Here is a 27,807-nt window from a genome sequence, read left to right as displayed (position 1 = left end):
TTGTGTTGTCTTTTGCCCAGCGTAGGAATAGCCAAAGCATCTCCCACAGAAATTGTAGGAGTAACAAGTCCATGTCCATTGAGTTCAGCTTTGGGAATGTCATGTTTGTTGTGCCAGAGGCTCAGTGTGCCTCTCTCTGTACGTGCTACTGGTAAATGCATTCACTGCAAATTGGTTTTGAGGCTTTTTGACTTTTACTCTTGTGGTAAAACAACCCTCCTAAAACTTTGGAGAAAAGGAAAACTGAATGCAACTGACATTTTTACATCGTTATTGAACTATTCTGATGAGAGAGAATCCTAAAAGTTTTTTAGTGATTTGAAATGTTTCCGTTTCTTTGGAAACGTCTTTGCAGAAGCAGATTCTGGGTTTTTGGCTGGCATTTCCCAGCAGCTGTTGCCAGCTTTCCTACAGGTCTGCTAGAAAGTGCATAGACTCTGGTGTGCTGCAAGACTCTGTGTTCCTGGATGTGTTTTGTCCCTGTGACAGTCCCCAGTTCTCATTTCAAATTTTAGAAGTCTGCACAACGATAAAGGCTTGAGCATCTCACTGTGCAAGTGCAAATGGCAGCTGCCTTTGCTTGACCCTCTAAGGCCCACTATCTTTGCTAATAAAGATTCCCTGTGTAACTCCCCATTAAAAGTGGCAGTTGGAGGCCGGGAAAAGATCAGTTATCCAGTGTTTGAAATATCCCTTTAGCTGCTGGGAGCCACTATTTGATCTAAAGCAGGATACTTAGATGTGTTCATTTTTAAGTGTCAGGTAGTTCAATGACTTCACTCAGCATTTGCATTTTATGGGGGTACATGTAACCTGAAGAACGAAAGGAAAGTTTGCTATTTCCTGTAAACATTTTTATATAAAAGTGTCATATGAAAGGCTGTTGAATGAAAAAATTACTGTATTGTGAAGTGCCTGGAAAAAAATCACTTAGGCATTATTTTAATCCTTGGCAGTAACTATTCCAATGTATACTGTTTGTTTAAGAAGCCAAGAACACTGTTCCTGAAATGACTTTCTTATGACTCTGGGTACAGAGCCAAGTGTAGGGAATCTGTGTATGGGTGAGCAGATAGAGGCTGTCCCCTTCGGGACAGTAAGACCATGTAAGGATGCAGAAGGATTCTGACTGTTTTACCTGGAATTTGATTCAAACCACATTGGCTTAGCAGTGGCGTAAGCTTGTAACCAAAGCAAGTAAGCCTAAAGGTCGGCAGTCATTAGGTGATTTTCCTTATATGCCAACAAAAAGCATTGATAATGAGTTCTCTCTCTTCATCTTCTCAGGCTCTTTCGATTGGTTGAAAGGCGTTAAACATGCCACTCTTTTAGGACTTTCATCTTTATGGCAACAGTGTTAAGTTGCTCTCCTTAGGTAATTATAGGATAAAAAAGAACAGGGAAAGAAAGAACCTGGAAAAGCCTGAAGATACCCAAATGAAGCAAGTGGAAAACACATTTTGTGAGCATGAGGTGTAAATTAAAGATCTCAGAAATATTCAATAGGAAATTTTGTCCTTTCAAGTGGCAAAAGTATATTGGTGATTAATTTTATGTTTAATCTTGTATCCCACCACAGAAATAGAAGTTTAAAGAGTGATCTCATGCCTGACAACCGAAAGAGATTGAGAATTTCAAGCCTTGATATGTCCCCAGCAGAAAACAAGTGCCAGTAAGAAACAAACCCATCCCTTTAATAGAGAAATTGGTGGCACGGGTCACCACCTACTTTGACAAGTCCTTTTCTCTTGTGTCATTTGTTGGTTTTGCTGTTATCTGTAGGAATGATCAAGGAGACTGATTCATCATTGGAGAGGAGGAGAGAGGTCACACATGAAACTTGTCTCCTGTACTGTCTTTAATTGAACCTTCCCTGGTGTTTTTCCAGGCTGGTGGCTTTTCTGCACAGATTTAGCTGCAAGCAGTGCCTTCAGAGAAGCCAGATTAACATGACAGCTTGGCCAGAGCAAAAGTCTTGAAAGATTGCAGGAGAACTGCAAACATTGATGGAGGAAGAATGTTTGGTAATGGCAGATGGCAAACAGATGCATACAAATAGAGGAAGGCAGCTGGAAAAGGTCAGGAAAATGCAAATGGAAGAGGACAGGACACAGTCTTTCAATGTTTTAAGGACCTTCTTTATACATGTGGCAGTTCTGGACACATGAGGTGGTCTCATGCAGTCCGATACTTTTCCCAGGAAACCTTTAAGTGATTTGAATGTTTCAAATTTATTTTTTTGGTGCTTAGGCAGCCTGTGAGCGATGGTATTAATGAAATATGAAGTGGCTGACAAAACTGCCAAACAGCAAACTGTGTTTATCAGGACATAACCTGTCCAGCTCTGGTTTTAATTCAAGAATATTTAGTTACCAGTTGCTACAGTGAAGACACACAGATCTGAGGAGGAATCAGCCTCTTTCCTGCCTCCTGGTGTCATTGTCCCTGAGGGAGGAGGGAGAGAATACAGAGCCCCTTATTTCAAATATCCCTCTTCTGGGGCAGGCTTCTCCAAGAATTTTAAGCTCCTAATCATTTTGTGCTCTTTGCTCTATGGAAGGTTGTCTAGGAAGTTTGGAGGCTGTTTGTCTGTTGTACCAGAGGAATTGGGGAAAAGCTCCCTCCCCCCTTCTCTCCTGCTCCTCGGAAGTAGCCACCTGGTATGTTGCAAATTGTGGTCTCTTTGGAGGCAGGTCAGGTACATGTTGTCCTCATAAATTTTCAGATAAAAGTGATGCTGAAAAAGGTGAACATGTTTAAGAGGTGAATTGGCCCCCAGGGGATACTTCCTCTGTTGTACTTTCCTTAAATGCTATAAATAAAATACTATGGGACACTTATTTAATGTATGGGAAAAGTTATATGACTTGAAGTTTTAGGCTATTGAATTGAATTTAAAGACTTTTCTCTTTGCTCTCTGTGTATTTCCAGCATGTTTGGTGGTTGGGTTTTTTTTTATTGTTTGTTTTGTTGGGGTTTTTTTCCCCCCCTGGAGGGGATCTTCTTTTATATTTTTCCGGTTTTGCTTGCTTTCCTGGTGCATCCCTGAGCCTTCAGGAGGGATAAGAAGCAGCCCTTCTTCAGAACTTTATTGATAGGCCGAAGTAGCAAACCAGAAGTAGTCTTAACTACGCAGAGCAAAATCATTCCTGTGTTTGAAATTTAATTTTATGTAACCAGGACAAGAAAAAGCTTGTCTGGGTAGAAGATAAGTATAAAATGGTACTGAAATCAGATAAATGGCTGGGTTGTCAGAAGCTTGAAAGTTTTAAACAAGTTTAAAACTTGCTCAGTGGAAGCTTGGTCTGAGCCCTGTTCTGGCCCCCCGTACCCTGCTGCAGTGTAACTTCCCTCTGAACTGCAGAACTGCCCTTGTCAGTCCCTTCTCTGGGAAGGTAAAGGAGGAATCCTTAGTGCCAGCCATAGGAAAAGCCACAGAAGTTTCAGGACAGGTTATTTATTCTCCTGGTGTTGCATTTTGTGCATTCAGGACAGAGCCAAAGCCATGGAGGCAAGTGGGTGAAAAGCAGTTCTAAGCTTTTCCCTGTCACAGCAACTTGTCACGGAATGTCTAATAGCTGTTTTCATTCTCGCATTGGTTGAGTCAGATCCATTTGATTCAAAACTGCTGCCCTGACATTTAGACCTTTCAGGCAGACTGCTCTGGCAGCACCTTATTTTTCTGTTGGAAAAGGAGGGGAGAAAAATCGTTGACATGTAATTAATGGAGCCAGATAGAACCTGAATTCTGAACTACACCCATTATTGAATAATGAGATATAAATTCTTTGTTATAAATCACTTTAACATCACAATGGCATGGGAGGACTCAGAGGGGATGGTGACTTGTTTTGCTTAAGCACTGATCTTGTACACAGACAAATGCTCATGACAGTTGTTCTGTTAAAGACAAATCTTTACAGGTCAAACAAAATCATGGACCAAAATGGCAAAATGGAGCTAGTAGGAAGGGTGGAAGGAAAGGCAGAAGGAAATTAAGATCTTACTTGGTCTTTTTCAACCTGCTAAGTCCCTGTCTGGCTGTCTAATTTTTTTTTAGAATCAGGACTGTAGAGTTCTAGAGTTCTAGACAGGTGAACTCTGTCTTACATCTACTTTTCTGAAGTATCCATCCACACATGTGTTTCTCTCTGTATAACTGTTGTCTCTCAGAATTCAAAGTATTACTAATGCATAGCTTCTAATTGATTACTAATCTATAATTAATTGTTCTTTTTAACTAAGAGGGAGCTTCAATGCTTTAAGATCTCCTAATTTTGAAATTAATTAATTGCAGATTAAATTAGAAGCCACTTGTTAAGTTTAACAAAACAAAATTAAAAATTGAAAAAATGGCTTTATGCTGTAAGGAGTAAGTGTTACATGGAGCAAATGGTTATAATTATAGTTTGAATAATCTTTTTATCAGTCCCCAAACATAAAATATCTCTATTACATGAAACCTAGATAAGTTTTGGAGGCATATTATATAGTACTGTGGGATTCAGCAGAGATAGGTAGAGGTGTCAGACTGACACTGGATAGAAGCAAATGTAGATTAGCTGAAATTCTAGGGCACTTCAGAGATGCTTTAATAAAGTGCGATTCTACAATGTTTTTAAGAAGACAAGAGAGAAAAAACAAACAAATGTTTACCTGATTTAATAATATAGTCTGCAAAGATCTTGACATCTGTTTTTAATGGTAACTGAAAGCTGAGGGACTTGTGGAAATTGAACTGTCTGTGTGGGTAGAATCGGAGGAATGTTCTTTAATGCCATATCCCAGGATGTGAGCTGACAAAGCTGGTTTCTATGTAAATGCATAAGATGCAAGCTTTTTTAAGCCATATGTAAAAAATGACTGAACCACTGGCAAATGTTCCAAATGCTCCAAAAGTTCAAAGATTTGCTCCATTTAGGCCCCCTGCGATTCAGAAAACTATTGAAATTTTTCTTTGCTATCTCTGGACAAATCCCCTTGCCTGAATGCAGCCTGCTTCATGTTCTCTTGCTTTGTCTCATTGCTGATCTGAATCAGCTCCACTCGAGCTCTCCTGTAGTGCTTGGAGGATCTCTGTCCGTCTGGCCTGGCAGGCTGCTGCCACGGATCAGGCCTGCACAGGGACTTTCCTCAGGATTCAGGATTGGAAAGGTACAAAATCTGCTCAGTGCCTCTGCCCATGAGGAAGCCCACTAGCAAGCAAGATTTGGAGACAACCCAGTTAAGCATTACTGCTGAAAACACAACTGCGTATTCCACAAAACATCAGCAAAGGGATCCCCCCACACCTTTTAGAAAAGAAACAGCTGGGTGATTTTATGATGATATATATCCAGGTGGACCTGGCTCTGGAAAATGTGATTTGGTTTATGCTGTTGAGAAAAGTCAGGTTCCAAGATAATTTTATCAGTGTATTCATAATTCTATGAGCATGACCCCTGACATAATCTACCTACCCTCCTCCTTAGATCTTGTTTTTACAGGTACACTGGAGACCAAGAGATTAGAACCTAACTCAACAAAGTAGGACAAAGCACAATGCAGTGGGCTAGTGCCACAGAATAGCTGAGTATCCCACATGTCCTGGGGACAGATCAGTACCAAGCTGCTTGGAGAAGCCCTTCTGTGCCTCAACTGGTGCAGTATATGTCAACTCACACAGAGGCAAAGGAAAGCAGCTACAATGTAAAAGTTAACTTGTAGAAAACATTTCTGGAAGAGTCAAACAGAAATAACTTTTATTGCAGTCTTGCTTTAATACTTGACAAATTAAAAATGCTCCTTCTTTTACATATCCTTTTTGCATAAGCATGTAGTTTCCAACTGAAATGTTTTTATATCTGATGCAATCTCTTAATGGGAACTGGTTTTCTTCTAAAACAAGACAAAGCAAAAATGTCTAAAATAGTGCCTTTACTAGTGCTTTGTTACTTAAAACATTGATCAGTAGCTCCATATACTTCTTGATTGCAAACGGTGTGCCCATGTTAATACTGCAAAATGTTTTGGGTAGTACAGATGAAGAAGTGTGTCACCAATGAAATGTACATTAGACAGTTGTGTTGTGTTGTGACATTAGGCTATTGCAGTTTAATTCTGTTATCTGGTCAGCTGTAGTATTCTGATGGGACTGGGGAAGATAAGGTTACAGGAAGAAGCTGATACGAGAAAACCTCATGCGCTGCATTAGATTGAGTGGGTCAAATGCATGGAGTTGTATATAGATAAAGAAGTCTGTTCTTGTTGGTTAGCAGCTACTTCTGTTATGGAGCAGAGGAAAAGACAGTGCTGCTGCATCCGTGTTTCAATCCAGTAGGAGTCAATTCCTCATCTAAGCTTTAGTGATTGTTTATTCAATGTGACATGATGTCTTTGGGAAGAGTGACATAAAAGGAAATGACGTTTGGAGAGGAAAATGCCACTTGACCTCAGAGCCTTGTCCCCCCTTAAGTTTTTCTTTATCCCCACTTTTCTGTTTTGTCACTAGATCCTTTAATCCCTTCTCTCTCCATAAAAGTGCCAAGATGTCTCCAAACCACTTAGACTGCAGTGTTTCCATGTTCTTAACTGGCAACTAATACCATGAGTTCATTATTCTGACTCTGAGTGAAATAGTTTGAATTTCCGGTATACACAATTATTTTGGGTTATGACTTCTGACTTTTGAACCCCTCACCAGAATGCACCATTTAAATCTCTTCATCAGCTCTGAGTGCTGTCACTGGGTCAGCTCGGTGTCAATATTCCTCTAACAGCATGATGCTACTCAGAATTTCTTTCTACGTCTTCTCTTGGAACAACTGTGGCAAAATCTGGAATCTTCTGTTCAGAAGGCGTGATTCTTTCACTATTATTCATGTTCTCCAGGAGTCATGGGATTGTTTACAGCATATGGGACAGTTAGGTGCTTTTGGAAAAGTAAACTGGAGTCAGTAACTAATAGTCCTTGTTGTGTATTTCATGCTCTCTGCAGCTGTGCTGGGTGCATTCTGCTCTCATCTGCAGCAATACAAGTAGTAAGCAGCGCAAGCAATTTTAGTACATGATCTGAGTGCAAAAAGAGGTATAACTTCAGAAAGCTGATCTGCTGTCATTCCTCTGTGTAGTAAATATATTCTATATGTATTTTGTTTTCAGTTTATAAAACATCTTCAATTTCAAAAATATAATTAAAAATTAGCAGATATTAAATACCCAGTCACTGCATGTGGAAAAAGATCATCTGATTTATCTTACTGTTTCTTTCACATATTTTGCTCTGTAGCTGTAGGAAGTAATATGATATTAAAGAGTAATTTTCCTTCCCGTTGCTTCATCCATTTATTGTATTATATTGTCAAGTACTCCTGTAAAATAAACTAGCAGCCCAGGCTCACTTAATTCAGCCAAATACTAATCTACCAGTATATACCTTTAGTGAAGCCTGATTTGGTGGAAGGGAGTTCAATTGAGGGTGCAAAATGGACATACAGATGGATTCCCAGATGGAACTGTTTTGAAGTTTGTGTAAAAGCAGATAGTAATCTGAAATGTACTCTCAGCCAAAAAAGACCAGAAAAGGACTTACACCACTGAAGTGGTATTTACTAATTTTTATTTCCTTCCTTAGCTTACTATCAGCCATGGGAATTTACAAGTTTTCCAACGAGACTGAAGAAATCCAGGAAACCACAATGACAGATCCACTTGAAACAACCATTTCATGTGAGTGAGCTGAAAAAATACAAACTTTTTTTTATCAGTGGCTGAAGATGTCTGTTGAAAACATCACTAATACTACAAAGTTCAGTATAATTAAAAGAGTGTTCCTCATGCGCAGCTGGCAGGCATTTGTTGGCATCAGTATTTTTTTTAAGTGAAGGCCACTGTAAGCAATCCACTTCTCTCAGAAATGAGTGTAAGATTAAAAGTTTTGGGCACATTCTTTAAATAAGTGATTTGTTTTTCTCTTTAAACATTAATTTATAAACATAAGATCTTCTAAGAAAATAAAACCTTGCTTCCACTGGGCATACACCTTCCTTTTTCAATAATCCAGTACCCCATCTTTGTATTGTAAACTTGCTGAAACTCAAGAAACTACTTTCTACTACGTATTAATTCTATAGGAAACGTTCAGAGCCTGGCTTTGAGAAACAGTGTGGTATTCACTTCTTCTCCATTCAATTCCAATACAAAATTCTGGGCAGAGAACCTGTCAGTGTGGTAGTCCAGTGCAGAGATATAAGTGTCTTTATTTGTCCCACAAACTGTTATTATGGGTTGAGATGGAGAAAGATTTTTGTCAGAGTGAATCTGAGATCACAAGCTGAACTTCCAAAGCAAGAAAAATAAAATAAATTGAGCACAATTTATGTGTAAATCAGTAAGATACAAGCAGTGTGGAATCTCAAGTGGAATACTGGTGGGAATAGGCAAACTACTGTAGTTAGTGAGGTACTACTGTATATCTGAGCATGTGGGTTTTAGATTGCTTTTGGAAAATACTCTTTGTCAGCTATGCTATCCTTCTCTCTTTTTTTTTTAATGCTTTGCTGAGTCTTCTGCTTAGTCTACTTTAGGTCTCATGACTGGAAGTTTCCTTGACTGCTGTCTGCAGATGATAACAGTATCATAACAATATCACACAAAGCCGACACAGTGATGCCCATTCCAAGTATGTTTTTTGGAGTAGAGCTTCATTTAGAACACGTTTTTGGTGCAAACAAAGGCGTATGGGCCCACACTCTGGCTTTTTCAAGCAGCTTTTTTGCTGGTTTCCACAGCATGGTTGGTAGTATGTTCACCACCAAGAGCTATTAATTCAATAGCATTGAGATTGTTTCCCGTAACACAGTACTCCATTGCTTCCTTGTTAAAAATAATCATGTGGGTTTTTTGTAGGTTACAAGCAGTTCTTGGAATTTTGTAATTTCCTTGGAAGATGCCTATAATTATAAGGCTTAATTGGCTTATTAGCTTGTCTTGTAACTCTGCCTGCCCTTTAAAGTTTCAGCTTTTTTTCCAGATGTTGCTCAGTAGAGTGTCATTTTGTACTTATTTCAATTTTTTGGATGCTTGGTGATAAATTCTTCTTGGTTTTGAATCTAGTTTAAATAACTGTGCCTATATAGAACATAGTTTGCCCTGTATAAGATATTGTACTGGAACCAATGTACACAGAGCTGAAATGGCTAGCAGGCCACAGCATAATAAATCAGAATGATTAATCAGCCTCCTGGGACACAGATGAGTCAGCTCAGGTCAAGACACTTCTGGGAAAACTAGATAGCTGGTAAATGTATTACCAGCTCACTATCAAAGTCCCTGTGCCATACCAGGAAATATACCTGCCTTGGGCAATTCTTCCTTTTCTGCAATGACAGAAGCAAACAGTTGTTAAGAATGCTCTCCTTCTCTCTATTCCTTGCTACCTATTCTGGCAAGTCTAACAAATTGCTTCTCCATGCCATCCTCTGTATTTGTGGGCTAACAACACAGCTTTTTATTAGATGCAGTACTATTTGCAGTGTAACATGCAGCCTTTTAATCTTCTAGTAGACAAGAAGTAGAGTTACCTCATGATCTTTTAAAAGTTGTTTATTTAATCATCTTTTCGTCTTCTATCAAATGGAGTCCAGACTCTGATTTCAGAATAATGTGGGAACATCTTTTACTGTACCACATTCTACTATGATATACAGAATTAAAGTCTATGCTCCCACCTGAGTAAGGCTTACATAGTTTGCTCCATAATGGGATGTGAGACCAAACCCCCATCTGTTCTCATCATTGTCTCTTCCTTTTCATACTGGTAATTAAGGGGACCTGTTAGGGGCTAAACACTGATGCCTCAAGGTAAAGATGTTTCTTAAAATCAGCTGGAAACACCCACAGCTCCTTTTCAATTTGACAGGCAGAGCTGATCAGCAGCTCCACAAGCCCCTTTGCCTGTATATTTTGTTTTTGTAACTACTCCCCAAATAAAATATAAATTCTTTCAATCTTAGTCTTTTTCATATCATCTTATTTTAGATCTCTCTAGATATGCCACAAACAGGGAGGGCCTTGGTGATTTGTCCATGATCTCACCCGGGATGAATTTACTACGGAGTCTGTTAGCTACCTTTTCTCCTTCCCTTCCCTTCGCTTTTGCCTATTATCACTTCCCGGCAGAACCTGTCAGCCAGGATCTGTTGAACATCATAGGTGGATCCAAGTCTGATCTAATCATTTGCATCCATTTTTTTTGCCTCTGAAGCTTTGGATAGTAACCTCATTCCAATGTGTTCTCTTTATCTCGTGTGTACCTGTGTGTCAGAGGTGTAGCATTGTCCAGAGATTTGGGACGAATGGAGCTGATGGGAGTGGAGCTGTCTGGAAATGTTCCACTGATGCCAAGGTCTGCAAACACAGATCTGTTGAGGCTGAAATATTTGGAATTACTTGCATTTTTGCTGAATTGCTGCAGCCTTGCTAGAAAATACAATCTTGCATCTGGCATATGGCTGCCTTGGGAACATGATCCCAATGCCTCTTGGAGTCTCAGATCTCACAGGCTGACTGATAGTGGCCTGCCCTGCATCAGGAGACTTTGAGAACTCCACAGAGGAGCAGCCCACCCAGGCAATGTGCTCTGGAAGGGGTTCCTTGTGTTTGGTGCTCTTCCAGCTTTGGAGACAGCGATCTCAGAATCCAGATACTCAGCCTTGTGTGTGAGTATATTCTTTGTCAAAGCCCTAAACAAGGAACTGAACACATTTCTATTCCTACAGGGTGTTACCTTCTTTGTGTTTGCTTCTTCAAATTCCACCAGGACAGACATTTACCTAAAGAGTAATTGTGACCTGGAATTTTACCAGTGAATACATGTATTTCAGAATTTGTGTTCTGGGAGCCATATCAGTCTTAATGCTTGCTTTTGAATGAAAGGCTTGTTTAACTTACCAACCCAATGTGAGTGCACCCGTTGTCTCTTACAGTGAAGAAGTTGCAGCTGAAGATACATATCTGATAATAATTTTGACTTCTTGCTGTTTGAGATATAGGCCTATAAGGTCTTTCATGATACATATGAGAATTTTGCAATGTGTGGACAACAGCAAACATGGGAAAAAAAGTTCACATTATTTGGTTAGAGCCAGTCTTTACATGCCAGTGATGTTCAGCTAATGAATAACTTAGTGCAAATAGGTAAAATTATCCACAAAGCAATATATTTGTATATATAGCCCCTCATTGCTGTTTTGGTCACTTATCTGCCTTGGCCAGAACCACACTTTCTAAACCTATGAAAAACTTGGATTTGTTTTACAAGAAAAAAAGGTTTTATTACAAGAGTTTGTTTATTTTGCTCTGGTAGACATCATGAAGGATTTGGTATTGCTGCATCAGATAAGTGTGATTCTTAGGTTTTTCTGACTAATCTTTTTGAAGCTCAATATTTAGAGAGCTTGGCAATGGGTATTTAACAAACATTAAGGTAAGATAAATGTCCCGTGGCCTGTACAAGGTTCTGTTTCCTAGGCAGCATGGGAGTCTAAACCTTCAGGCAGATAAATCACATATATGGCTCCTAGGAGATTCAGATGTTAAACTGATCCTCTCCTGATGATAAAGCTCAGTTAAGAATCCCTTAAAGATTTTACAATGGAGGCCTCAGTCCTACAGGCACATCAATTCACTGGCTTCTGCTAAGGATTTACATGAAAACAGGTGTCCCCTCATATGTAAACAGGGCAGGATTGAAATAGATTCCACCTGATTTTGGTTTCTGGGAACCTTTTACCTGAGAGTATGGAAAACTGGTGTTACAGCCATATGGATACTGTTCTCAATGGCATAAAATCCCAGTAGTCTACAGAAATTGAATCTGAGTGGTACTTTTGTCTGACTGAACAGACCTAGTTATCACCTACCATTATTGGGTTTTTTTCTATTGCAGCTGCTGTGAATGGGACTTTAGAAATACAAGGAATAATGTCAATGCCACAGAGTATATGCCTGAAATTGAAATGCTCTCTTGGTCCTGTGGATTTTAATTTGTAACCTGGATCTTAACTCTATTAAAAATCCAGGTAGAAGTATCCTTCTGGCTTCAAACATCTCTTTTGGACTCATTTCTTGCAAACAGAACTGCTCTATTAGAAGGCCCTTCCACAGAGAACTCTTTGTAGGATGAGGACTGTAAGCAAGCTATGACAGAAATGCCAGCTGTGACATAGGATTGCGTGTCAGTGCTGTGGGAAGATGGCAGAAGAGCCTAGTTCCTGTGCAGCACTTCTCATTCATAGATTTTTTGAGTGTCATTTTACAGCAATATCCCAAGGTTACTCAGCAGATAAGTGACACAGCTGGAGATGAAGTCCAGGTGTCCTGAGCCCGAGTCCACTGCTCCATCCATCCTGCCTCCAAAGAAGCAATGTTTGCAAAGAGCAATAGGAAATGCCAGATTTGCCTTGTGTTTCACCCCTGCAAAGGAATGCTAGGTCAGCAGTATTTATTTTCTTATCTTGATCTCCCTTATTTTTACTTTTTAAAGAGCTGTCTCTGTAATGGAGCTTCTTGCAAACTCAAAACATGTTGGTAGAGATTGGAAAATTTCTTGCAAGTTATTGATACTTGTAAAATGATGATTCCCAAACTTTGCCTGTGGAGCCTGGAAAATGGTAGTGGGAGGAAGTGATCTCCTGGCAGCATGTCAGCTGTGGTCCCGTGTGCTGTTCTGATCCCACAGGTGACTGGATTTGAGAGTAAAGCATGGCTCGTCCTGCCTCTGCCCTGGGTTGGATTTTACGCCTCTGCCCCTGCTCTGAAGGGAATGCTTTAGAGGTACGAACTCACTGTCTGTTTCCTGGTCTGGAGCTGAACAGATTACCGGACATAAAAGCCCCACCACCCATTGCTACGAATCTATTAAACATCTCCAGTTAACCATACAGCCTCCTGCTTCAGCAGCTGAGCATGTAAATTTCTGTGACCAAATAACTGCACAGTTAACTGCTTTCACATGTGCTCCCACCGTGCCCATCTCAAAACGCAAAATCCTAGCCCGGCTTTGCCCCATGGGCAGCTGGACGGTGACCAGGACACGGCTCTTTGGGAGGCTGGATGGGGCACCCTGCAGCCTTACTACTGCCTGGGCACGGGCAGAGGATGTGTGGGCAAAGGCAACCGGGTGACAGCAGCACTTCTGTCTGTACCTCGTCCTCCTCTCCCCCCCGCACGCTACAAGAGCCAGTGGCTGCTGTGGGAGGATTTCCCAGGATCCGATCCTGCTGGAGCTGGGCAATAGGGCTCATGGCGGCTCCCCTGGCATGGCCCGGTGTGTTCTGTGGTGCTCCCCCCAGCCCCACAACACCTGTGCGAGAGGAAACTGCTTTTATTTTTCTACCTCCGAGGCTGCGGGCAGGTTTTGTTCCAAGCAGAACAACGCTCTGAGGGGCGAGGAGGTTCCCCCGGCTGCCCCTGCCCGGGCTGGCACGAAGGGGCTGTGAGAAGCCGGCCGCGCTCGGCACAGAAGGGCCGCGTCCCCCCGGGCCGGGACCCCGCGGCTGAGGCGGCGCAGGCGGAGCATGTTTGCCTTGGCAGCTGCCGCGAGCGAGCCGCTGGCCGCCGGCCAGGCCCTGATGTTTCCTCTCGCCCTTGTTCGCTGAGGCATTCAGGAAAACAATCGGGAACGATGAGGGCTTTCCCGTTCCGGTGGCGCCGGCCAGCGCAGCCCGGCCTGGGGACCTGCCACCGGCCACCTCCGCGCTGGGGCTGGGGGTCGGGTAGTGTTCAGTGGCTGGCTTTGAAATAAAAAAGCCCCTCACCGCGGTGGTGCGATGGGTATAAAGTCTGTGCGTGAAGCAGGCCGCAGGCTGCCCAAGATGTCAGCTATGCCGAGGAAATCCTATGGAACACAAACAAATAAGGACAGAAATGCTCAAATTACCTGCCGTTTGCTTTACCTGGGGCACGGCAGCAATAAACGTGAACTCAAGGAAACTTGGCAAGCCCCTCCTTGTACAGATACAACCACACCAATTGTAATGGAACCAGCCAGGTGCTGGGAATGCCCCTTCACAGCTCTGGGACTGCCTGAGACTTAGCAGGATCCTGATTTCCCTTGCGGATCTGAGCCTGTGGGCCAGACTGGGCACAAACAGGCAGTGACATGTTCCTGATGCCACGGTAATTCCGTGTGAGCCAGGACAGACTCCAGAGGAGTTCACCAGCCCTCACTAATGGCACTTACGGAGAAGTGCCCACCTTGAGTCACTACAGCCCAGAGAAGATGGGCAGCTGGGAAAGAAGCAGCTTCCAGGGCTGGTGTATAGTAGTGAAAATGGAGTCGGGACCTTGTCTGCAGAGTGTTTGCTGGCCTCTTGCTACTTCCCCACACCACAGCTTGTACCTGCTCTCCTGCTCCCAGGAAAGAGCTGCTTGTTGGGCGAAGCCTTGCATGTGCAGATGAGGCATTTTCAATGTTGCAGCTTAAGTTTTGGGGTCAAATTTAAAGGTGTTTCCTTGTTCAAGAAGCAGGAATGCTAAAACTAGCGTTGAATCTTTAAGTGGTGTCTCTCATCAGGAGCCTGTACACAAATGACCATTGTTACTGGAATGAGCTTTTTCTTTTCAAGTAATGATCCCCTGACATCTAACTACAGGAATCTGTGTTGGAAGAACTGGAGCCTCAATGGCAGGTGCTCTGGTTAGACAGGAGCACATCCATTTTTCCAATATAGATGCAAAAGCCTTTGACATATTGCAGCCTAAATAAATTTTTATTTTTATTTTAATGACATTTGAAAAGCACCTGAATTATTTTGAAATGGGTTTCGTTCTAAAACAGTCTCAAGAGCTGCAATTTTCGGGTGTACTCTTCTTCCACATCAGAAGGAAGTTGCAGGTAGAAGCTACCTTGAGGTAAAAAATTGCACAGTTCTTGTTGCTGTTTGGGCTGGAGAGGGATGTACTGCATGTTTCTCTTTTGGGCTGAACAGTTGTATCTCACATCCAGCAATACCAACAGGGAGTTTTAAAAAGCAGTCTATCCTGAGTGTCATGCCTTTTCATGCTTGAAGAAACACTAGGAACTCTGTCTCGGTTCCAGTGAGTTTGTAATGTTCCTTTATCTCTTATGTTTTTCTAGAAATTGTGGCAGTCCATGAAATGGACTTCATTTCGGAATTATAAACCCTGAATTCAAATTTTATCACTTCTTGGAGTTTAACAGAGCACTAGGTTTGCAATTTTATTCACAAAGCTATGGATCATTGCAAATTGCTTCCTACTATTTGACAGCTTCCTTTTTAGAAATTTCAACACTCCAGCTATCTGCCTTCAGCAGTGTATGATTCTAATCACTGATATGATTTCATAATCCTCCTTTAATTCAGCAAACATTCCAGATTATCAACATATGCGATTTGTATTTTGGGAGAGCACAGTGCAGCAAAATTTTCCTGTTGTCAGGCTTTGGGCTTTGTAGCTGAAAGGTACATATTGTTAACCAGGGGTAATTTCTTAGATGTAGTTTATAAATATGTGTAACTGTTTTGGGTTGTAGAGATGACATTCCCTTCAATGAATGTAAGACATAAAGCTGCAGAGTTTAAAGCCAAATTCAGCAGGAAGAAAGAAAATTACTTCCATATATCTTCTGTATGTCATTAAATGGAAAATGAGACAATTCTTCCATACATCTGAAAATGAAATAAAAAGACCTATTCTCCTCAGTTTCTGCGGATAACTTCAGCTAATTTTTGTGGCAGTTATGCACATTGATGGGAGAAAAGATGCCTCAAGTAGGATGATACGGTATGCATATATTACTAAATAAAATACTCATTTTACTTAGGATAATCCGTCTTTGTTCCAGATAGATGTAGGCATTCTTCTTAAAGCAAGTGTTTCAGTTGTCAGGATGACTTGATACATTTGTTCTTTGATGTCAAATTCAGTTGCATCACTGTGGAATGGTTGCTACAGAAACGCCAGCCCAGTTTTTAAATGTATTGAGTTCACTCCTTATTACTTAGAAAAGCTGGATTTGATGTCTTTCCTGTAAAAAGTTCATAATAAAATGGGTAAAACTCTAAAACTGCAGCAATACGCATGGAAAAAGTACCCAGATAGTGGGATCAGAGACAATAAGGAAAAAAAGCAATTTAGAGTCCAACAAACAAAATTTATCTCTTGAAAAAATGCTCCCTGTTGTAATTGAAACCAGAGCTAAATTAGATCAATACCAAAATATTAAAGTGTGCCAAACCTGTTTTCTGTAGGCTTTGCTATAATTGGATTCTGATGCAAGAGATAGCTTAAATAGGCGAAGTCTGTTGACTCAAGACCATGATTATTCATAGAAAAAGAGCTTCCTGCTAAGGTATACAGTACATTTATCCAGTGTTTCTTGAAGAATTAATACATTTCTATCCTTCCCTTCCATGCTGATGCATTTGAAGTCCATATCTTGCCTACAGTAAATCTCTGTCTTGCTTAACAAGAAACTATTTCACTGTATAAGCGAGGCATATTGACAACAGATTTAACCCGGACAACTCAGCTTTATTCAATCAGAAGAATGCTGGCCTGGTTTCAGGTTTCTGGGATACAGGCACAAATGGACATGCCCCAAGTAGAATCCATTTGTTTTCCCATGAATGCACCTAGTAGGAGGTCAAATAAAAATAAATATTTTGGCTCTTCAGAGCAAGATAGATTTCTGGAGTATTTGTGATTCAGACTGGAAATGTGATTACAACAAGCAGAGGTAGCATCTGAAATATGTTCTGTTGAGAGTGGAAAAAAAAGCATTGTTTTTTCTCTCTCTCTCTGTTTTAAGCTGTGGTTATGCCTTGTCTTTACTAATCAGGTTTATGAGAATAACTACATATATCTTTATGTGGCTCACCTCTTTGTAGACGCTCAGGAGTTGAGGAAAAATAGCCATTTGTGTAGTCTTTTAGGATTTTTTTTTAATGTCGGTATAACTTATGCAAAGGAGTAGTTTATTGACTTCCCCTGTGATAGTAAGAATAAATCAATTTAGATACAGTATACTAGGGGCCCCAGATTCTCTGTGGAGTTCCACCAAACAATGAAATAAATTGTGCAAGGGCAATTTGTCCCTAATGTTTTTGGCTATTTGATTTTGTTGAGGTTTTGCCAGTATTATTTAGATATTCACTGTAATTTATACTGCCGTGTAAAAACACCCAGCGTATTTGCCTGCAGGGGAGTGAGTGCTCTCTGAAACAGTCCTTTGAACATAATAAAAGTGAAATCCCCAGGTAATAAAAAAAATCCCTGGCTTTTATGAATAATGCATTTGTGGAACGGGGGGAGAGGAAGTGCTTTTTAGATTTATTCCCCCCCTCTGCTCCCCACTCAACCTGTTGGCAGAAATAAAGTCTAGGTTGGGAGCGGGTTCCTACATTGTGAATGTGCTCTCAGGCACTTTTTTTAAGGTCCTGGCCTAAATGCTGCAACACAACCAGACACTAAATACTGGTAATTCTGATTTATTTGTTTGTTTGTTTTTAAAGTCTGTGGGTGTCTCCCCCTGTGTATTGACCATCTGGTTGTGGGTTAGGCTGTTTGGGATATGCCTGGCATGCTGAAAAGCAACACAAAATTGCAAAGTGATTGGAGGCCCATTGAGGATGGTTTGTTTGGGGTCCTCAGTGAGCTTTGACAGAGAGCAGGTGTTGTGATGATAAATTCAGAATGGGGTTGAGGATTTTTCTCTTCAGCTGGTAAGTGTGTGGGAAATGCTGGAGGCGCACTGTAAAAATAAATGATTCTTATTCAGGAGATACTGAAATGGAAACACTTTTGTGTCACAATCTCAATGGGAAAACTGTTGGAGGATTTTAATGGATTTCACCCCATAGCAGTGGTTTGGGTTCAGCACAGGAAGGTCCAAACTCAGAGCTGAATTTTGGCTGTTGAGCCTAAGTGAGACTTAAAAACAGAGTTTTAGTAGGGTTCCCATGAACAAGTGTCCCAGCCATGAACATTGCCACAATACCTATTGCTGTATCTTTGGTTTTTGAAATAAAGCTGGCAGTTTTCAAAGTGAGGATATTGGAGGAAATTTTCATAAGGTGTGAGGGGCGTATGCCAGGCAGTAGAGAATCAGTTCTCTCTGGTTTCTGAGAGTGTCAGTGGATGTGGTGCTCTTACAGCCAGTTAAACTTTGAATAATCCTTTTAGGAATAAAATATATTTTCTGTGACTATGATTGTGCCAAATCATTTTAACTTGCCAAAAGCTGCTTTGGAAGGACTTGAGGAAACCACAGCTGGGAGTTGTGTCACAGATATAAAATGAGATTTATTTACTCTTCTACATCCAACACTGAAATAATAAGGAAGTCAGGAACAGATGAAAGAAACACTTGCTGTTTAGAGATTTTTTTTTTTTTGTAATTTGATTTACTTTTTATAGAGTTTCTGTAGCAAATCTGCATTTTCAACAGGGACTTAATGCTCTTCTCACTGAGGTCATTGGCCAAATGAATACTAGGAATGAGTCTGTTTTGGGGGTAGGGAGTAGAGTGCATGTGCTTCATGCCTCAGCAGCATCTTGAGGATTTCAAAGCAACATGCTCAGTCTGCAGAGTCTGTTTCCAGGCCCATGTTCACTGATACTCTTCTCTGCACACTTGTTTTGCCTGTGAACCCTACTTATCTTACTACTCAACATCAGAATTCAGGTGGTGCCCAGAGACTGACTTATACTTCCACAAATAAAGCATTTTATCACTGTGATTTTGAAATGCTAAAAAATGCCTCTGCATTTTGTGGGTTGCAAGGATCCTTGCTTGTGCTAGGAACATTTGTGGACTACTTCAGTTTCAACCTACTTTCTTGGACATTGTATGGGAACTGTAGCCATATAGAAAAATTGCAGGTTTTGCCTGGACATATATATAGAAATATAGACTGACCCTTGGAGATCTGTCTCCATGAATTTTTGAGGCCAAATTAAAGAGACCTGCTGATGATAATTCTTCCAAAGTCTTTACTTTTTGGTGTTACTTGTATTTGCATAACTGACCAAGTTACAGAGTGAGGGGTAAATGTTATGCTCTGTTCTTTTCCTTATCTAATTTACTGAGACATACATTAGCAAGAAATCTGTCTTTTACCCTGTTGCAGACAGGAACTTCCATGTATCAGAGATGATAAGGACTATTGTAATAATGGGAATCTGAAAATACAATACAGCTGAGTACGTGTGTGTATGTACATCTTATCTCATTGTATTCATATTTCTAAAAGTAGTAGGCTGGTAAATTTTGTATTCTGTTGATATGAATTATTTATTAAAATGCTCTTGCTTTGCATCAAATGAAACATATTAGAATGCAATGATATTTTTCCCTCAAATAAATGCCCATTAAAAATAGCATTTAATTTATTTTTGAGTAACTGATTTAATCATTGGACAGGTATCTACTTTGTAAGCAGCAACTGGCAGGGGAGTAAAGAGTGAGGCAGAGCAGAGACAAGCAGAAACTTCTAATTGTTACAGGTTCCACATGACTGGAAAAGGAGTAGAGAGAGCAGTTTTCTACTGGAATGTAGAGAGAGCAGTAGCATGGTAAAGAAGCTGGGATTTGAGGAAAGGTGTTTTAAAAAATGAAAACATTTTTAAGAACTTCTTAAGAAGCAGTAGAATTCTCGCAGCATACAGCATGGAGTCCTTTGTAGGGACAAGGCTTTAGGATTATATAGCTTGAAACACCAAGACTGGGATTTGAAGAAAATATTTCTTACCAAAAAGGCTTGTTTATATTCTGTAGGTATTAGAAAATGCCTAAATTTGGCAAATTTGAGAGAAAGGAGCCAAAATTGGGCAGGGGAAATTTGGCATGATTGAAATGATCTAGTTTGCCTTGTATCTTTACAACCCATTCAGATGTTTATGGTAGAATTTTGTGAGCAAATATGTAAACCCTGAGGCAAAACATGCTGTAAGTGCTGTGTAAGATGCACTTGCCACTGTTTCAGTTAAGTTCCATCTGCTTCTGCTTGGGGTGATTTTGTACTGTTTTATGGACAGCTATTCCAACAGTTCTGAATGAGCTTATTGGGGATGTAGGTGGGGTTATCAACATTTTTATTGAACTCTTTCAAGAAAAAAATATTTCATTGACAGGAGAGCACCTTTTTCACATTACTGTGCTGCAGGCTCACATGTTTCCAAGGCTCAACTGTCCAATCCATCTTCCTGGAATGGATGCATGTTTACTCCAGTTCAGCTGACTCTCTCACATGGAAAAGGTGTGTATGTAGCCTTAACATTAGAAAAGCAAGTTAATCTGTGATTTTAGTTCATACTGCACGTACAGCACCTTTGAACACTGCAGGATTTGGGACTCTCACCAAGCATTTCCACTGAGTGTTCAACTTTTCCTTGGTTTTGCACAACTTTGAGTGTGACTGAGTGCTTCAGTATTATTGGGAGGTGGATGAAGCACTTTCTATCAAAGTCGTTTTTTCAACCAAATATCAGTTCTTAGAATATTTATTGTTTTTTTAAGCATCTGGTCCTCATGGATGATCTTGCTTTAGCTTTGGAAAACAGAACATTAGAAGAATAGAGACTAAACTATAATGATGCTCTTCTGGGAAAAAGGGCCAGTGTTTCCTCAGAAGGTTTACTACAAGGCCGGGTTTGTGGTTTGCAATCCCTGCCTTATGCCCACTGAAATTGTTAAGAAATGCCTTGTATTTTCTTTCAGAGAAATGAAGGTTAAAGGAGTCTTGAACTATTTTATTGCTACTTTGGCAATCTCAGCAGACCCCATTTAACACCTTGCTGTTTAGCACATGCTTGCAGTGGAGGTGTTTAGCTCTTTTTTAAACCGCATAGTAGATTTTCTTGTTGTGATTTTATAAATCGGTTTTTTAGTACAGTTCTGAACTTTGTTGTATGCATGACTTTACAAGATGGCAAAGAGAGCAGTCCCCCAAACTGAGGCTTTAGATGTAAAATACTAACAAATTTCTTGACCTAACACATCTCCTGACAGAGTAATACTCCATGTTCCTATTCCTTGTGGTACTGAGTTAAAAGATCTCAGATAAATAACTTGTCTGCTGTTGTCATATTTTAAATTAACTCCTTAGTATAATCAGCTGCATCTCCTCCTGTAGTTTTGGAGCCTTGTATCATTGGCTTTTGTGACTTAAAATTCTCTTGGAAAATGCTTGCTCCTGTGCTGCTGTTTTCTTTCCTCTTATGAATAGTCCAATGCATTGGCCTTTTTGTGTAGTTGGTGATAGGAATCAGTTGCTTTCACTTGCTCTTCATTTGCTTTTCTCTAGGCTGAATCCATCAACCAAGAGCAATTACAGCATGTTAGTCTTTTATATTGGGATATCTCCTGAAAAATAAGAGACTTCGAGTTCTGTAGTAACAACTGTTGGTGTCCTAGAAAATGCTGGAAGAGCCACTGAGACTCAGATATTGAAGTAGAGTTTCTACTAGGTTTGTACAGCTTCCGTGAATAAATTCAGAGACAAAGTTGATTTCCTTGTGCAGTCCTACTGATATTTGTGGAAGAGACATTATTGTTTTGAAATACTATGTAAAAAATCTCTTTCATATATGCAAAAAGTGTGAAAAATAAAAACAAATCCCATTGTATCCAAGACTAAATACTTGTCAGTTTTTAGGTTTTGGAATAAAACAAATTTTGTTGCTAAGAAAGCATGCCAGAAACACTGAAACGACTAACTTCCACTCTTTATTTGATGTGTCTGCATTATGAATCAGTGTTACTTGGCAATTTTTAGAATAAAACATTTGCATCTACACTAGCAATTTGACATGATGCTTCAGCTGAGTATGTCTTAAATGGTGAACTAATAAAGTGGTTTTAAATGGAAATTGAAATTATGTCTTTAAATAAAATTATATCTCTAATACTTTAGTCAGTTAAATAAATATTTGCTTAGAGAAATATGTACAGGATGGAAGAACTTTCTAAACAGTTTTAGAAATCCCTGTCTGCCTTGCAACACATTCAGAAGGGGTTTGGACAGTTTCTTATCACACAGAAGATTCAGCCTTACTCAGAGGCCCAAAACAGGTCAGTGTCCCAAAAGATAACATTGTCCAGGAGTGAGCAACAGTCCTTTTGATGATATGAAGAGAAACAATCCTGGAGAGTGAAAAAACTGGCAGAAAAATTGTGAGTTCTAAGCTCTGGAAGCCTGACTATTGTAGAGTTACTTGCAAAGGAAATGCTGTCATTTAAAAACAAAGAAGTCCCCATGGAGCTTAATTTGACATTTTGTAAATCATCTGTACAACTGTATTTATGTTATGTATTTATTCAAGTATAGAAACTGTGGAATGCTCTGATATGTTGTTATTTTGTAAGGGTGAGAGATCATGGCTATCAGTTTTCAGGGGTTTTCCTCTATGACCATAGAGTCTGTTTGCTTAAAGGGTAGGAAAGTGTGCAGAAAACACTGCAAGTCTCTTCAAAAAACACCTAATCAAACTTGTTATTTAGAGTCTTTTCCAACCAAAATGGTTCTGTGGTTCTGTGATTCATTACCAAAACAGAAATTGCACACTGCTCTTCCTGAGGCCCTTCTGTGCTCTTATCTGTGGAGGTGCCATCCTCAGTTTGCAGTAGCAGCTTGTGCCAGGGTCTGTGTTGGTGTGAAGTCTGTGTGGAATAGCAGTTCTCAGTGGTCAGAGGTACTTTCCACCCCACTTGCTGGCACATAGCTGTTACGAGACTGCAGTGAGGTAGCCAGCAAAACAGTGAAGGGTCACAAAGGGTGGGATGTGTCAGTTCTGAAACTTCAGCTTACAGCACATTTTCATGGAGGAAATATGCCAGAGGTGTGGAGGCCTTTGTCCTGGGGGGATGCTGTTTGCCACCTCTGTAGTGCTGACATCAGGAGCTTTTCTCACTGGTCTCAGGCTGCAACAACATTGTGCCTTCACTGGAAACTGTGCCGAAGTGTTGATTTTTTTTTTTTTGATTTTTTTTTTTTTTTTTTGCAAAACTTAAGTGATTTGCATAATTTAAACTGAAGTCAAATCCTGGTTATAAATGGCCACCATGACCTGAGGAGGCCTCTTGACTGAGAGGACCGTTAGGGCAGAATCACAGCCAGCAAAGGCTCTCTCTCTTTAGTGTCCTAAAACTGACCTGACCTGCCTCTTTGGCTTTTGGGGAAAGTAAGTCTGAAAGCTTGTCTGTGATATGACAGCCCAGTGAGAGGTTAGCAGGTCCCAAGTGAACAAAGTTGTGCCCAGATTAACACAGGGCTGTTTTATATAGAAATGTTGTGGATGGAGAAGTGTTTTCCCTCATATGGTAGCAAAAGTCAAAAGGTACATAGTCTGAAAGGGGAATTCCTCTGTCTTGTGTACTTAGAGGGACAGGGAAACCCAAAGCTTGGGTACTCTGGAATACAACAGGAGCAATGCTATGTTCCAGGAAGGAGGGAGACTTCTGGATGGAGGGGCAGGGAGAGACAGAAGTAGGGGTGAGGGTTAAATGAAGGTGCAGGTTGGTAAGCAAGGGATTCTGGAAGTATCCGGTGTGGGAGGGCTTAGGAGAGGCACATGGATGGAGAGGGAAATCACAATATAATGAGGAAGAGGTGCATGCACAACTCTTTATATTGATTACAACTTCAGTATGTATTTTCAGTGTTTCAGTTCTGTTTCTTTGAATTAAAAACTGTTTGTGGCCTGATTGCTGGCCTGTTCTGCAATTTTTTTCTTGCAAGCAAGGGAGAAATTACAGATGTGACTGCAGCATGCTGTGGAAGTATTTGAGCTTCTTAAATGCTAGCTTACTCAGGTCCTGGAAGTGATCTTTCCACAAGAGTTTGAAGATCAACCCAGTTCAATTTATTTAGCAGGCAGGTTGTTAGTGTTTTGCAGCCTTTGTGTAGGGCTTCGTGCTGCTGTGGGCAGCCAACTAAACGGAGTGGTTAGATTTAACTGCCTGGCAGTCATGGCTTTGCAGAAGTGTCTTGAATGGAGTATTTTGTGCAGAGCTAGGTTTTGTGTAAGGGAATGAGGACCTGCTTTGGCAGTAAGACTGAAGAAGTTGAGCAGCAGAGGAGTAAGACTTCCAAAAATACCTGTGGAGTTGAACAGATTCCAAGGAATCTTCTTGGCCAACATTAATATATTGTGGCAACCCTGAGTCCAAAGCAGGGACACCCTCATTCTGGTTTTGGTACAATGTCTAGCATCAAGAGCTTTGTATTTCATTGAGCCTAAAGCATCAGTTTAAGAAAATCATGATGATTTTTAGCTTCATATTCAGGCATGACTTTCAAGACTACCAGCTGCTCCTTATAGAATAACTGTGGTGGGTGTGCTGGTTGATACATGCTCTATTTGGGCAGCAGAAGAAGGTGAAATACTCCCTTCCCCTGCCACCTCTGAGAAGGCTCAAGAAAGAGTCCTTGGGAACCTCTGCAGTGACAGTAGGGAATTATGAACATGGAGGAATTGAAGTCTTGCTGGGGAATACTTGTGCTGCCGTCATCCGTGGTTCCCTCGCATGCTGGGTGCAGGCAGCACCCTGGCCAACCCTCCCCTGCTCTGGTCCCACCTGCAAGGGCTCTGCTGGCCATGCTGGGGAGGAGGCCCTGGTCCCAGCAAGGGGCTTGGCTGCCCTGTGCTGTCTGGCACAGGTGTGTGAGTGTGTGGAATGTGGTGGGAAGGTGGGCATGGAACTCATGTGCTCACCTAGGTATTCCTTCTCCCTTGTCTGAGGGAGTGTAGAGCCTGTTAATTCTTACACCTGATAAAACTCTGCAGGGATAAGATCAGCTGATTGTGATTGCAAACATGTGGAATTTAGAGTAAGTAGTGAGCTTATTTAACCAAGCAGGAAACAACTGGCTCATAAGAGTGTGCAGTACACCGTTTATAAGAGAGCTGGAAAATCCTGGTTGTGGAAAACCTTCATAATTCCAAATAAATAGTGAGACTGGTGAATTCCTGTGCTCCTGCAGAACCTAGGCTCTACAGAAAAATTGTAGCTGAGGTTTCCCATTTACTTCTGCATCTAATTGACCTGTCTGATCTTGCTTACTCTCCTCCTATTGTGCAGCTGTTAATGTGGCTCCTGGCTCCCAAAAGAGTGCATAAAGGGCGCTTCTCTTTTTGTACACTCAGCTTTCTGGGCACATGCTTTAAACAGCAACACCTGTGTATATCGGAGTGCTGTCTTCCCTCTCTTGCAAGCACAGATGTCATGCTCAGAAAGTGCACTTGCTGACTTTGTGTTGCAGAACAGCATGGAACCAAATGAAGGCAGCTTTTGAGAAGCTTGATGCAAGAGTATCTCCCTGCAGCTCTGACGTGCCTTGGAAAGTGTTTAGAGTTGTTGACTGTATTGCTGAGGGCCCATTGTGCCCAACTTGATGAAATCATTGGCAGTTTTTTGCTGGCCTTACCGGACTGGACGTCTTTCTTGCTCCTGTCCCTCACTTTGGTCTCCCTGTAAGTGAGGGGAGATAGCCAAGGTCCTGTATGTGATGTCATGTGAGTGCCTGTTGCAGCTACTATCTGTGCCAACATTGTGTCCACCCATTAGAGTTCTGGGAAACATAACACAAAGCTGCTCCCAAACTTCCAGAACATGTGGAAATGCAAAAGTAAGGCCTCGCTCTTCAGAGGGTGTCTCTTGTCTCCATGTTAGAAATAAGAGGTGTTTATTTCTCAGACCTCTGCTTCTCTGGCAAAGTTGGTTAAAATTGGCCAATGGCTTCAGAAGTTACTGGAGGAGAGGGAATTTATAATCAGACACAGACAAGCTGGCTCTATGTGACTGTGTGAGCCTCATTTTTTAGGAAACCATGGTAAAATATGTGGATAACGTTGCAGTAATATTAAGGTTAGAGTTCATGCTGGCCTGTATTTCTCTCTCAATTTTTCTAGCATGACGGTGTCATGCCTGAGCTTTTGGAAACTTTTTATTCCATATGCTGAAATTTTTTGAACCTAGATTCTCTATCTTCTCTCATTTTTCCTTGCTGAGTTTAATCATTAGGTGGGAAAAGTGAACACTTTAAAAGTAGAGGAGCCAGTGTAGAAATGTTGCTGGCTAGATTTATTTATTTTCTTTAGTAAAAAACTCAATGTTGGCAGAACATTTTGATTCATTATAGTCCTAAACCAGCATTAAAGCCTTCTGGCTAGATAGATTCCCTTGTGGGCTGCCAGGAGTCCCAATCACCATGATGATCTTACTTGAGAAAGAAAACATGCCCTGCCATCTGAGAGCAGGGCTGTGTCCTGTTAATCATGGTCAGGGAGAGTGTTTACTGTGTTCTCTCAATCTGATTTTTTCACTTGAACCCAGTCTGTTGAATTATAAGGTGGCTATAAGAACTATAACGACCTAAGCAGAAGAGAAAGACATGGAAGTATTTCAAGGTGGAGTATTGCCTGAGATCGGTGCATTTTGTTTGCAAGGCTGAAAAAGGTAGAACTGCCCACATATGAATCAATTCCCAGCTGTTTGCTTGCCACAGCATATCGGATAGGTACGGAAGGGATGAATGGAGAGGTACCTATCTGGTCATGATTTTCTCATCAGGTTCAGTGTGCATGGGAAAAGGCAATCCCCTTCTGTGAAGTGTAACCTTTAGCAGCCTATTGAATAAGGGGATGATAGCAGATGTGGCAGGAGACGTTCAGGCTTATTTGCTCCTACAAATGAAACAGCTCTAGCAGGGAAAAAAAAATCCCTTAAGAGAATTAGTTAAAACAAATGTGTCAGACAAAATTGTGCTTTGAATGCATTATAAGCACTTACTCTCTTGCAGTGAGAAAAGACAGTCAGGTGTTGATAGCATGTAGGAGGCAAGAGCTGTTATTAGTGAGTGGGAAGAAACACATTGAGTGTGGTGTGGGAGTAGGGCAGATGGGAATGAATCTAGAGGCTCTTTTGGAATCACTCATTCTGAATCATCTTACTCTCAAAGCCTCCAGTGCAGAACACCGTCATCCTCCAAGGTCCCACAGCATTGCCTTGCTGAGTGTGGCATTGAGAGGGATGTTGAGTCAGCTCTGTGTGGAGTTGAAATAGATGTTCAGTGAGGAATTTAGTTAAGTACTTCAACCAAGTAGATTGTGACTTTAATACAGAGGTGGGATGCATATTCATTTATTCAAGCCCTCTGTGAGATGAAAAACTGGTAGTATATTGTTATTGAGGTAGTTCAGTGTGTCTGTGCAGAGTCATTAATGAGACAATTTCCACGCTTATTCACTTGTGAATGCAAGGGCTTTGTTGCCAAAAGCCTGGCTCTGCAGGATACTTGGTGGGAACCATAAGAGCATGTCTGAATGGCCTAAGAGAAGCCTGGAAATGTCTAACGAGAGAGCTCTTCCTTGGACTTGACATCGATGCTATGTGCTCTGACTGGAGACATATGGTGATGGTGTTAGAAATCTGGTCCTGGCCCTGCAGACCATGGTGTTGCCTACACAGTGTTTTGAGAGGCACTGCAAGCTGTCTGTCCAGGCTCCCAACAGCCATAAAATGAGGGAGGCAACAACAGATGGACTCAGTCCAGCAAGTTTGGTACTGGAGGTGGGGGCATCTCCACGGTGACACAAATGTGAGCATGCCATAGTTTGGGAGTGAGTGCTCTATGAAAAGTGGCAGAGCTGTTAAACTAAGGCTTGTGCCTCTGACCATTTGGTGGCAATTTGATGGCTCAGCAGCTTGGAAAAAGCAGCAGCAGCAGGACGTCCCCAGCACTCTCTGGCCTCCAGGCCTGTACTGGGTGTTTGTACACTGAAGGCATCTGGTGGTTTATCACA

General features: G+C 41.1%; 1 protein-coding gene across 2 annotated transcripts in view; it reads left to right on the top strand.

Annotated features, from left to right (window-relative positions):
• Window positions 1-27,807, top strand: part of IRS1 (insulin receptor substrate 1) — a 312,856-nt gene that overhangs the window by 88,834 nt on the left and 196,215 nt on the right. The window contains exons 2-4 of one of the 2 annotated variants that reach the window (XR_007205689.1): window positions 7,613-7,707; window positions 20,137-20,261; window positions 21,309-21,630. The gene's annotated coding sequence lies outside the window, so the exon portion shown is untranslated. Of the gene's footprint in view, window positions 1-7,612; window positions 7,708-20,136; window positions 20,262-21,308; window positions 21,631-27,807 lie in introns of those variants that run through there. The other variant, XR_007205688.1, reaches the window with a different exon arrangement.

Source organism: Corvus hawaiiensis, chromosome 10 (genome assembly GCF_020740725.1).
Source record: "Corvus hawaiiensis isolate bCorHaw1 chromosome 10, bCorHaw1.pri.cur, whole genome shotgun sequence".
Classification (NCBI taxonomy): Eukaryota; Metazoa; Chordata; class Aves; order Passeriformes; family Corvidae; genus Corvus; species Corvus hawaiiensis.
The sequence above is the reverse complement of the archived record's forward strand: the minus strand, read 5'-3'. Positions and strand labels throughout refer to the sequence as shown.